Raw genomic sequence first — 7200 nt, forward strand, 5'->3', positions numbered from 1 at the left:
CCTATCTTCCTGTGCTTATTAGCAGATGGTAATTTCTCCATAAAGGCACACGGCTTAAAATCAAAATGCAGTGAATATCTCCAAGATCTTAAAAGGGGTGGGAATTAAAGCAGTATACTCTTTAGTTACTTAGTATTCAGAAATATGAATATAAAACCCAAAGGAGAGTCTCCTATGGTGATGGCTTCAGTCTGTCTCTCCCACTGATTACAACTACCAACTCTGCAAAACACAGAAACAAATACCTGAGAGCTTGAAAACGTGAACAAAAGCAGGTGGATTATGGAGGAGAGTAAAAAAAAAAATGTTTTATTTTTCTTAAGGTCATGCTCCATAAGTATATCCCAGTCCAGAAGCTATACCATGCCAGTGGTAAAATGCTGACAGAAATCATAATATACTCTGGGCCAAAGGAAACAGGAAAGGGAGCCTATACAGGTTGGAAAATGAAGAGAGGATACAGAGGTAGTGAACCAGAGAAGGAGAATCCTTAATTTTGTGCATGAACCCTTACAAGTTCCAGACTAACCTCTGATCTATACATGCATGGGTCAGACTCAAACAAGCTCAGCAAAGTCTTGAAGAACTGAACTCAGATTACAATCAACTCCAATAAAAAGCAACACAGAACTACTGTGTAAGACTAACAGGATTGACTGTCTCCTCAAACAAAGACTGAAATATTTTGCAGCAGCTTTACAACATAACCCAGAGTATATATATTATATTTTCACAAGATGAAAATAAAAATTACTCAACATCAAACAAATCAGAAAAATGTTTTATTCTAAAAAAAAAAAAGACAATAAAAAGATGTCAGCAGCAAGATGTCCCAGATGTTGAAATGATCAGATAAAGACTTTAAAGCCAATCTTAAAATTATGCACTATGAGGTAAACGAAAAGTCCCTGGAAGTAAATGAAAAGATAGAAAATATAAGACGATAAAAGGCTATTTGTTTTCTCTTAAGTTCCATGAGTTTCCAAATTCATTGGTGTATATTTGTTCACTATGTTCTTTTATTAAGCTCTTAATCTTCTGTTGTGTTTGCAATTATTTCTTTTTTACATTCAGAATTGTATTTGCATGTTCTCATTTATTTTATCCCTCTTTGCAGAGATTTGGCAAAATTATTGTTCTTCCTCAAAACACAGTTGTTGCTGTTTTTTAATTTTGTTTATCTTCTTTATTGATTTTTCTTCTGGTTGTTATTGTTTATGTTACTGACCTCTAGTTTTACGGTTATTATTTTTTCCGTTTCCCTTGGGTTTGCTCTCTTGATCTTTTGCTAACTTTTAAAATCAGGTATTTTTTTTAGAATTCATCTTGTTTCTGTTTAAATATACATAAAATTATTTATTTCCTTTTTAGTTCTACTTTATCAGCTACTCCTTACACTTTTGAAATGTAGTGTTTTCATTTTCTTTTTTTCTAAGTATTTTTAACTGATCTTTATAACTTTATTTATAAAAAATAAAACATATTTAGTAAGAGTATATGCACATACACATACAAATATGTTTATACTTTATCTTTACATAATTTTTATATGATTTTATGGTTTACTCATATTTAGTAATTTAAAGTTTTATTTCATTGTCATCAACAAACATCATTTCTAAGTTGTTGATTCTATCAAATTTATTGAGATTTGCTTTTGTATATTATGTGCACAGTTTTGTTTTTCACATGCTAAGTGTGAATATGTATTTTTTGAAATGTAAAGTATATGTATGTATATACACATATATACATATGCATATATTTCAAAGTTAATACTTATGTTCAAATTTTTATAACTTCAGTTATTTTTCCTGCTAGTTTGATACATTTTTCAAATAAATATAAGAATATCGTAAGGTATTTTGAGATATTTTTCCTATAATTCTTTCAGCTGTTTTATATATTTTGACATTCCTTTGTTTATTAGATCTGTTTTGTTTCTTTTATCTACTTGATGTCATCTCTCTTTTTCTTTGTTTTACACATGAATTCCCTTCTATTTGAAGCTTTATTTTCTCATATTTTTATTCATTTTTAAATATAATATAGTTTTTTGGGATGCCTGGGTGGCTCAGTCGGTTAAGCGTCTATCTTCTGCTCATGTCATGATCTCATGGTTTCTGGGTTCGGACCCCGTATCAGGCCCTGCACTGACAGCTTGGAACCTGGAGCCTGTTTCAGATTCTGTCTCTCTCTCTTTTTGCCCCTCCCCTGCTTGTGCTCTCTCTCTCTCTCTCAAAAATAAACATTAAAAACTATACATATATAGTTTTTAATATATCTCTTCTAGGGCAAAACATTGATGATTTGCCTTTTATCATGGATCTAAGAATCTGTGTTTTTAATTCATGAGAAAATATTGTTAAATTAGAACTTATTTTTGAAATTTCTATTTTCTATTTATCACAGTTCTTTCTTTTCTTTTCTTCCTGGCTTCCTGGCTTTTTCTTGGCTTCCATTAGATGGATCAACATTTTATGCTATTTTAAAAGTTACACATTTTACATTTATATACATACATATTTCATCCTTTTCTGTTTCAATTTGTTAAGCTCACAAATCTTTTTTCCTTGAATATAGGGTGCTCATCTCCTTATATCTTATTCACTTCTTTCTTTATCCAAATATGTTGACATTATTTGTAATTTAGTTCTGATTGTAATAGATGTATGTTTCGTTTGTTGGTTTTGTTTTACTTTTCTAAATAACAATAAGCTACCCTAAACTATTAATTTACTTACACTTGTAGTATATCTCATAGAATCCTCCTTGATTTATTTTCTTGCCAGAGTAGTTCCTGGAAGAATAAATCTGAAGATGGTCTTTGTGTGGAATGGAAGTATCTAGGACTGCTCTTACCAATATGGTAGTCAATATTCACATATAATTACTAAGCAAGAAGATCTATAGATAGAGAAGCGCTAGAAAACATCTTATTTATTTATTTATTTATTTATTTATTTATTTATTTATTGAGAGGGAGAGAGAGCAGCCAAGTAGGGGTGGGGCAGAGAGAGAGAGAGAGAGAGAGAGAGAGAGAATCTCAAGCAGGCTCCAGGCTGAGTGTGGAGTCCAATGCAGGGCTAGGCCCCATGATCTGAGAATCATGACCTGAGCCACCCAGGCACCCCTTACCCTTCCACTGAAATGGTAATTTGGCTAAGTTTAAATTCTAGCTTTGGACTTTGCCAGTAGCACTTTAAAAACTTCCCATCCAGTGTTGGAGTTCAGTGTCAATTTCATTAGTTTCTTTGTAGAATATACTATCTTTCTTAGGAAGCTTTAGAATTTTCTTTTTATATTTCATTATCAAAATAAAATTTTTTTTAATTTTTTTTTTAACGTTTATTTATTTTTGAGACAGGGAGAGACAGAGCATGAACGGGGGAGGGTCAGAGAGAGGGAGACACAGAATCTGAAACAGGCTCCAGGCTCTGAGCTGTCAGCACAGTGCCCGACGCAGGGCTTGAACTCACGGACCGCGAGATCATGACCCGAGCTGAAGTCAGCCGCTTAACTGACTGAGCCACCCAGGCGCCCCTCATTATCAAAAATTTTTAATTTAAGTTGGTCTTGAGATTAGGTTGTTGTTAGTCTATGTTCTTAGTCATTATCTTTTCAGTATTTTTCTCCCCTGTCTACATTTTTTGTGCCCAGAACTTCAGATATAAGGATGTTGATATGCCTATTACTAGACTCCACATATCTTAATTTTTATTTACAGTGCCATGAACTGCCAAACTTTTATTCATTTTTATCTTCTTTAAATTTTTTTTAATGTTTGTTTATTTTTGAGAGAGAGAGAGAGAGACAGAACATGAGTGGGGGAAAAGCAAAGAGAGAGGGAGACACAGAATCCGAAGCAGGCTCTGAGCTGTCAGTACAGAGCCCTAACGTGGGGCTGGAACTCACAAACCACGAGATCATGACCTGAGCTGAAGTCAGACACTTAACTGACTGAGCCACCCAGGCGCCCCATCATTTTATCTTCTTTAAAAGAGTTTCTTAAGATGATTTTCTGCTGTATACATTCTGCCTTTCTTCCAAGCTACTATTTTTTAAAAATTTAAATACTGTCTATTCCATTGATGTTTCTAGTTGTTTTTGCTTAATATTATTGTTATTTTTACTTAATGCTTTGGGGTATTTTATTTTTTTATTATTATTTTTTTTAATGTTTATTTATTTTTGACAGAGAGACAGACAGAACATGAGCAGGGGAGGGGCAGAGAGAGAGAGGGAGACACAGAATCCGAAGCAGGCTCCAGGCTCCGAGCTGTCAGCACAGAACCCAACATGGGGCTGGAACTCACAGACTGCGAGATCATGACCTAAGCCAAAGTCAGACACTCAACCAAATGAGCCACCCAGGCGCCCCTGGGGTATTTTAGACCTATTTATTATTTTTATTTCACAGTTACATTAATTCTGTTTTGTGTAGTATAAATCATTCAATTTGTAGTCTTATTTTTGTATGCATTTTGGTTCCTTAGATTTCTTATTATTCCCTCCACCCCCATAAGCTCTCTTTCAGCTACCTTAGATAGTTAGGGAGGGAAGAAAGGCTAAAAGTCTGGTTTTAGCATCTGTCCTTGGAATTTAAGGGAGGGGGTTTAAAAATATGCTCCAGGGCAAGGAGACCTCTATAGTTGAACATTCAGCCTAATCTTGCAGGTGACCTTATCCTTCAGGACATTCTCCACGCTTCATGCTTGGGTATTGTTCTTTTCCAGAAGTTTCTAATTCCCAAATTATGATCTTCTAGCCCAACCTGTGAGGTGATGGGGTGGGAAAAGTTTCTGTCTTGTCTCTCTAGGCATATTTTATTAATTCTTATTCTAGACAGTATAGTCTCTGATTCCAGTCAGATCTGGGTTGACACTGTTGCTATTCTGACTCCAGTGGCCATTTTTAAAGCAATAACCCACCCATGGCATTATGGAAGTAAAAAAAGGAACAAGTACATTTTCCCTCAGCCTAAACTCTCCACAAGGAACCAGACTCTCCTTAACTCTTAACTGTCCACAGACCCTCCTCCCTTCTACCCAATATTAACCTCAGATCAAACTCTTCTGTTTCCTTAGAAGTGTCTCATTTTTATTTTAGTTTCACAGATCCACAAGATTGTCTGATTTTCATAATCAAGAGAGAAGTCATCCACACATTTCGTCTTTTTAGGAATCATCAGCAAGTCACAGAAACAGATCTTATATAGAATATGTTTACACATTTTAAAAACAACATTTTTATGAAGGCCAAATGTTCCTTGATAAGAAGTTTTAGCAATAGATTTGGTAAGCATTATAATTGAGAAGAATGAGATTTTTCAATATATACAATGAAATTTATGACCATGTAAATAAAATACATTCTGCCTTTATATGATTATTTAATTAATTTCTCCTTGTTTTGTGTTTGCCTCCAAGGCAAATAATATAATTTAGGTAAAAGCATGACTGTAGGTACAAAGCAAACTGTGAGAGATTGCTCAGTAAACTTTTCAACTCAGTGGCTCAATGACAATAGTGACAGCTTTTGCAATTAGTTTAGGCTCTTTGTTTCTTGAGGCAACTGTAAAACCTACAGCCATGTATTCACTTTTCCAATGAAATTGGTACACATCATAAAAATTGTATTTGAGTTAATTGGTACACTGGCTGACAGATTCAGCAAAGAGGCCAAGCCCTGAGCCATCCAGTTATTGCTTAAACTGCTCTGTTGTAACTATGTTGGCTAGGATCATTGAGAAGGCTGTGCTTCCCCAAGGCTTATATAAATCACAAATTGAGGACTCTGGTATTTAGGGATGTCAATCTGACATTTTTCATGAGCATCAAACACTCACAAATTACAAAAAGTAAAACGACATGCTCTACATGGAGGTATTTTATAAAAACCAAGTAATAATGTTATCTTGCTCAGAAATACATACAGGAAACTTTCTGGTTAACCAGATGAATAAAAAGTTATGTAGATATAAAATCTATCAATTTTTAAGTTTAAAATCCCTTTATAAAATGTATTATAGTGTAATATTTTCTAAGTCCAAGAAATTAGGCTCTTATTTCTCATTTGACCATAAAGAACTCCCTATCCACTCAGTGGAAATAAACTTTGAACTTGTTTTTAAAAGTTGCCTATTTCCAGTACTCTTGTAAGACAAGGATTCCTGGCATATCTATTTAAAAATCACTTTTCAAAGGACAATAAATACTTTAGGATAATTATTCTTAAACCTGGATGCTACCCCTTTAGGGGAGCATGAATACAACCAGTGAACTGTGACTCGTTCACTCATTTCAGTCATCTGCAGACAATGAAAGAGAATATTTCTCAAAGTATACTCAGGATATTAAATATTAAAAAATTAAAAGTAACTTAGAAGTAAATAGATTATCCTAAGTAAACCTGAACCCTAAAAATTTCAAACAACATATAGTTCCAAAAAACAATGTATTTTTCATTTTCAGAGCATTGACTACTGGGCACATGTAAGCATTTAAAATATTGCTCTATTTACTATACATACAAGAAGAATAGTCATTGAATATAGCCTTAAGTTACATCTGAGGTCTTGTGGAATAACATTACTCTCTTCCTGACATATTAGATTGATTCAAACATATTTATAGCTTTGTGGGGACACTGGAATTTTCAGCTTTCCTGGAAGAATTTGATCTGTCACATTTAATAACTGGAGGTAGATTTATAATGAAACTAATAAAGCCTAAGCTGCAATAGCCTTTAACCTTTAATGTCTCTAGAAGGGACCTAAGCAATATGTTCATATGATCCTATGTATGCTAAATTTTTCAAAAATTCAGTAACTTTTACTGCATTCAGTCAGGACCATTGTGTATTTCCACTTTGGCTTCTTCTCTGCCATGCTTCCCCTCATGTTGGGTGACAACGGGGTATCTTAAGCATTCGTGAAATTGTGAAAGGGGAAGTTGAGTTGGAAACACATTTAAATTCACTGTTATCTCCTTTCTGATACAAATAAATATCTGCACTTATTCCAAATTTTATTTTTATAATGTATTCTTTTCATTAAAGAATATTCCCAAATTGTCAGTGTTTTGGATTACCAAATCCTGGATCTGCTCCTGATAGAAATCCTAATAGTAACCTTGAGGACAATGTAATCCTGCAGGCTCCTTGCAGTTTTCATTGTGACCTGGTTTTATTTCCAGTCTC

General features: G+C 33.9%; 1 long non-coding RNA gene across 1 annotated transcript in view; it reads left to right on the plus strand.

The window, feature by feature from the left end:
* LOC132685756 (uncharacterized) overlaps window positions 1-5383 on the plus strand; it is a 42099-nt gene extending 36716 nt beyond the window's left edge. Inside the window, exon 2 of the long non-coding RNA XR_009613307.1 lies at window positions 5118-5383. This is a non-coding gene — a long non-coding RNA (uncharacterized LOC132685756). The remainder of the gene's footprint in view (window positions 1-5117) is intronic.
* The last annotated feature ends 1817 nt before the right edge of the window (window positions 5384-7200 follow it).

Source organism: Panthera onca, chromosome F1 (assembly GCF_046562875.1).
Source record: "Panthera onca isolate mPanOnc1 chromosome F1, mPanOnc1 haplotype 2, whole genome shotgun sequence".
In the NCBI taxonomy this organism is placed as follows: Eukaryota; Metazoa; Chordata; class Mammalia; order Carnivora; family Felidae; genus Panthera; species Panthera onca.